General features: G+C 36.5%; 1 pseudogene; it reads right to left on the bottom strand.

Annotated features, from left to right (window-relative positions):
• Window positions 1-1169: 1169 nt before the first annotated feature.
• LOC137730284 (small ribosomal subunit protein uS11m-like) lies at window positions 1170-5714 on the bottom strand (annotated as a pseudogene).
• Between the last annotated feature and the right edge of the window lie 286 nt (window positions 5715-6000).

Below are 6000 nucleotides of genomic sequence, written 5' to 3' on the forward strand. Positions count from 1 at the left end.
GTTCACATTAGTCGAAGAACTACTCGGAAAATAAAACCCCACTCAGGATGCTCCATGCCAAGAAAATACCCCAAAATAAATCAACACTCCAGAAATCCCATGCCTAAAAACTCACCAAAATAAACACTACAAGTTACTTTAGGCAGTACAAAGTATATAGTAGTCAACTAGTCATTAGTCATTAGTGATCATTTCTTCATTCGTTGCACAAATGAATTCTACATTGGAGAATGTAAGTGTATGAAAGCTAAATATGAAAATCTACTTCTTCGATGTCCAAATTATTTTTGCACCAAATCTTAGAGAAATTTCGTAAACAGAGTTCTGTGGCCACAGAAGCCAAAAATACAATCAGTACAAGAAAAAGCACAAATCACAGCAATTCGCGAAACAAACACTACGGCAAGAACCCTGCAGTGATTCCGTACAGGAACCCAAAAGCTAAGAACAGAGCCCAACCTCAAAGAGAAGTCAAAATCATTTGGCTCGAAAAAGAACAATAACTAACATTGAAAAACTATCTTCAATCATTCACTCATCAATGGAACAGGCTTTTAAAGATCATTGAAATCTTGCAAAGAAAAGAATAACAATGAGCCAGACATGCAAGGTTCTTCCCTCAGAGCTATAATCTTTACTCTTGTCGAGTAAAGAGGCCCTCTTCATGACAAAGCAATACTGACCAAGATTTCAGGTGAACCAAATCTAACCAGACCCTAGCCAGAAACCCCCACACATAGGCATTCCGCAATGTATGCATTAAACTGTCATGACGTAAAAGGACTGTTTGTGTTTGTGTATCAGCTCGAACCTAAAACATTTCAGTCATAAAACAGACTGGAAACACAGAAATTGATTCAAAGTATGACCAGCTGCCAACATGCAATGACCTGTTCATAGCACTCGTTGGAACTACATTTTCCTGAACTTAAGTCATTAGTAACCTAAAATACACGCATAGGTAAGCGATATCCAAAGATCTTTCACACTTGATAAACAGACTATCTTCAACATGACTTCTTTACGTATACTTAAGAAAAAGCCCAACTTTCCACACCAACATTAACCAACTACTTTATCATAATAAACAACCATCTTTAATACATAGTAAGGTGACCTTCAAATAGACTACATTATCATCACAATATGACAGACATTCAATTTTTTTTTTGGGAAAAAAACAGCTAGGTCAAGCTCATTATTTCACCGAATACTTCTCCCTAGCCAAGTAAAATTATACCTGCTCAAGGATAAAGCCCACTGTGGTTTAGATACGACGCTGCTTTGGGAGTCTACAGCCATTGTGGGGCTTTCTGGTTGTATCTTCAATGTATACAATTGGACTGTGACCCACTCGGGAGCTAGAGAAGCCCTCTTTCCAGCTCATGATAGCTTGCCTTTTCTTCTTAAAATAAGTAGACCCTTTCACCTTCATCACAACTGATTTTAAGCCGAAATTTCTTGACATCCGTCCAACATGTTCTGCAGTTGCTTCAGCAGCGTACTGAGCCAATTTTGGTCCTCCTTTCATATCTGGTATGGAACCAGCTGAGGCCCCAAGTTTCTTGTTGCCCTTCGAGTCCGTCACAGTAACAAAGGTATTGTTTTTCATCAGCTTTACGTGGACAATATCAGCATTTTGCTATATATTATATCGAGGAAACTGAGAACCCCAAAAGTTGCTCCTTCCATCCTCCTCTACTACTCCCCTCACAAAGTTGATAGACCTGGAATTCCTCTCTCTATTCTCAGAAGCATTGAAACCATTTCGAAAATTTTCTTGGTGCCCTGTAAATCCCACAATATATTTTCAATCATTAGCAAGAAATTACCATTAATGAAGAATTAATTTCCCTTCCCATCAAACTAATTCCACAAGCAACCGTATTCAAAATGCGATTCAAACCCCAAAACGCTTAACTTTAACATGTAATCAAATTCATAGGCAACAAAAACAGAAACCCAATGGACGAAATTGGAAAGGAGGCAGGAAGAAGAAGAACTTGCCTGGCGGCATCCTAGAGTCGGAGAAAGACCTTGAAGTGATGAGCTCGGCGTGGCCAGGGCATCGGGTTCTAGCTAGCTGGTGAATCAAAGAGGAAGACAGTCGAGAAAGAGAAGAATACATCGCATGTACGATTTCCTGAGGAAATTAAACAAACACTTAATCGGCAATCTGAATAGAAATTGAATAGCATTTCCAATTCCATCAGCTACTGGAGTGTGAAAGAGAAACAAGCCACCAACTACAAAGAGGAAATCGAACAAACCCTAAATCGTAAAATTTTGAGAGAAGAAAATCCAACCCATAAGAAATCCCAATCATTCAAACGAATTGAAACCCACAGAAAATACTCATATTGACTTAAAGAAGAAGCTGAATGCAAGTGATTATTTTGATCTGCTGTATTTCTATTATACCAACTGTAACGGAATTGGAACTAGAACAACTATCTAACAAACTGAGATGATGTAGATGAAGTGATAGGCTGTTGACAGAGTTTCTGGCTTGAGTCTTATGCATATGGAAATACCAACTCATCAAAAAGCACATGTCTTCATATAATGCATTTCCTAGTGTTTGGATTATAGCAAATAACACCTTTGTAACCTATTGAATAACCTAAAAATATACAGCTCTCAGATCTTGGTTGTAGCTTATTACTGTTATATGGTCTTAACCATGGATAAACTGCAGATCCAAATATCTTTATAGACTTCAAATTTGGTTGCTTGTTATACAATCTTTTGTAAGGAGATTCCAGTGCCAAAGACTTATAAGCCATTCTATTTATCAAGAACACTGAATGTGCACATGCATAATACCAAAATTCAATAGGTAAACTAGTAGCAATAAGCAGAGTTATAGCAGTCTCTACAACATGCATGTGCTTCCTCTCAACAGCTCCATTTTGTTGTGGAGTGTAGGGACAATATATCATATGTTTAACTCATTTTGCACTAAGAAAAGTTATAAAACTAAGATTGGTGTATTCTCTTCCTCCATCAGCTTGTAAACACTTAATAACAGTTCCAAATTGAGTAAGAACAAAATTGTATAACCTCAAAAATGCAGTAATTGTATTAGATTTGTTGCACAATGGAAAAATCCAAACATACTTTGTATATTCGCCAACAAAAGTTACATAGTATCTTTGAACAGATTTTACAGGAGATGGTCCCCATATGTCTAAGTGAAGCTTCTAAAATGGTAAAGAACATTCATCACTTCTAGTAGGAAAAAGAATTCTAGACATCTTTCCTTTTATACAGTGAGTACAGAGACTATGATCACTATCTATTTCTATGACTTATGTTGGACTGTTTTAGCATGACAGACAAAATCTCATGTGTAGGATGTCCCAATCTTTGATGCCAAAGTTTTGACTTTACCAACTGTCCCAAAAAAGCTGAATTATGGACTATACACTTCACTCATTTTGATCATTTGACAACTGGTATTTGAAACAGCTCCCTAGGCTTACTCTTTCCTTGATACAAAACCTCATTTGTCTTCTTGTCCAACACAAAAAAACTCACTTTCATCACATATAAACCAGCTGTGGTTATTAGCACATAATTGTTGCACAGAGAGAAGACTCCTTGCAATCTTAGAAACATGTAACACATTATTAAGAATAATTTCATAAGAATTGTGTTTGAGTTTAGTTGAACCACTATTGTCAATGGTTAAACATGTGCCATTGCCAAGTGTGATTTTCTCAGAACATTCAAATGGAGTGACTTGATTAAGTGAATTCACATCTGCAATGATATGATGAGAAGCTCCAGTGTCAACAATCTAAGAATCTTGAGGAGCATATTGAGTTTTTTACTGTGTTGTCATAGCATTCAATGTTGCAGGTGGAGGTTGACCTTGAAATGCATAATTTGCCTTGTGAAAACATTCCAGTGCAGAATGTTTTCCACATATCTGACACTCTAGCAAGAAACATGTGGATGGTGTATTTGAGTTTCTATGAAAACAATTGACAGTTGTGTGACCCTGTTATTGCAAATCTGACATTTAATTACCTCATTGGACCTATTTTCAATGTTTCCAGACATATACAAGACCCATTTTGTCTTGAATTCCTATTTTGAAAACCATAAGACCCTCCACAATTGTTCTTGCCTTTATAACCACCATTTGATCTGTACTTGTTTTTTCCTTTGTAATTGGAACCATTAAAAGGTTTATGGCCAAAGTTTGGTCTTAGACCACCAGAATTATGACCATTGCCCATAAAACCAAAACCATAAGACTGTGAATCAAAGAATTGAGGCTGCTGTGCATATGGTTGTTGTGGATATTGTTATGGATATGGTTGTTGTTGATATTGTTGTTGTGTAATTGTACCACTTGTGGTAGCAGGAATATGATAGTGACTCAAAAGGTTAGAACCAGATGCATTTGATGTATTCTATGTGTAGATGAACCTTGAGTGTATAAAGCATCCATGCTTTGAGACAACACATTCATTTCTCCTTCAATTTCTTTTTCATCACCTAGCAACTGAGCATGAAATTCTTTCAATGTAATAGATGACCCTCTAGCAGAAATAACAGTTCGAATTATTGCATACTCCTTTGGAAACCTAGCAAGACCAGCTATCATCACATCATTGTCAGAAACAAATTCCCTCGCAGCAATCAATTGTTCTCTAATGTTCTTGAGCCTTAACAAATACTTTACCAATTGAATTTGACCCTTTCTGTATTGTATGCTATTCAGTTTTCAGATGATTAATTCTGAACTTAGACACAAAAACAAAACGTTCCACAAGATTTGACCAAGCTTCTGCAGCAGTTTTACAACCAAGAACATACTTAATGGCTTCATCAAACAAAGTTTCTAACAGAAGACTATGTAATGCCATATCAGTTGATTCTTATTCAATATATGCTGCAGTTATCTCAGTAGTGACTCCAGTATCAGTGTGTATCACAAACTTTGATGGACAAACATTAGTCCCATCAAAGTGAACAAACATTTTGTAACCTTTTAGAACTGACTTGAACTGAAATGCTCATTTGGCAAAGTTATCATCCTTCAGTTTTATTGTAAGCATGCCCAAAAGACTTTCAACTTTAACACTAGTTGTAGACATGATGAAATGGTCAAGAAACACCGAATTCTATATCACAGAGAAGAAACTCATCACACTGATGTGAGAATAATACTCACAGCTACCAAATTATTCAAGAAAGTTTGACACCTTCTTACTGTTCAAGGAAGATTGACACTTTCCTTACAAATCAAGAAAGACTGATACTTTCTTGAAATAACAACTGGTCAGAAAAGTAAGAATTCACAAGAACATTCAAGAATCATAGAAATCCCAAATCACAGAATCTTGTCAACTTTAATCGCAGAAAAATTTATCACAGATGCATAATACTGATGAATTAGGGTCCCAAAATACTGATTGAAGATACAAACAATAGCACCTAATAAGCAAACAACAACTGCATCGATTTCTTGAACTCAGAAATGAGATTGAATCAGCACCAATACCAAAAACCAGAAGAACTCCAGAGTTGAATGAGCAGAAGAAAGATGGAGTTTCAGGATCGAAGATGGCTGTGAGCCATTGCTGGCGATGATACCATATTAGCTTTACTGAATTTGTGAGATGGTGCAGGACAATGTTATACAGGCGCTGTGCTTGTCAGTCCGGATGGGCATTCCCTGCTGATGTGCATAGGACGAGGTTAATTTCTGTCCTAGAGAAGTGTAGAATTAAAAAGTGGGAGCTGTATACAGTTAATAATGCTTCATGTTTAGGTCCTCCATTGGGAATTCCCGAGGGTTCAAATTATTTTTAATTACGACGGAAACACAAGTGGGATACTACGTGTTTTAATAAAAGTGGTGAGAAATTTATTTTTTCAGTTACTAACTTTTTAGCATATATATCTTACTATTTGTATATTAACATGTGATGTACCATCGGTGTACCAATTACACTGAAAAATCTCTCCGTTCAGTGATACAGG

Source organism: Pyrus communis, chromosome 3, assembly GCF_963583255.1.
Source record: "Pyrus communis chromosome 3, drPyrComm1.1, whole genome shotgun sequence".
NCBI lineage: Eukaryota > Viridiplantae > Streptophyta > Magnoliopsida > Rosales > Rosaceae > Pyrus > Pyrus communis.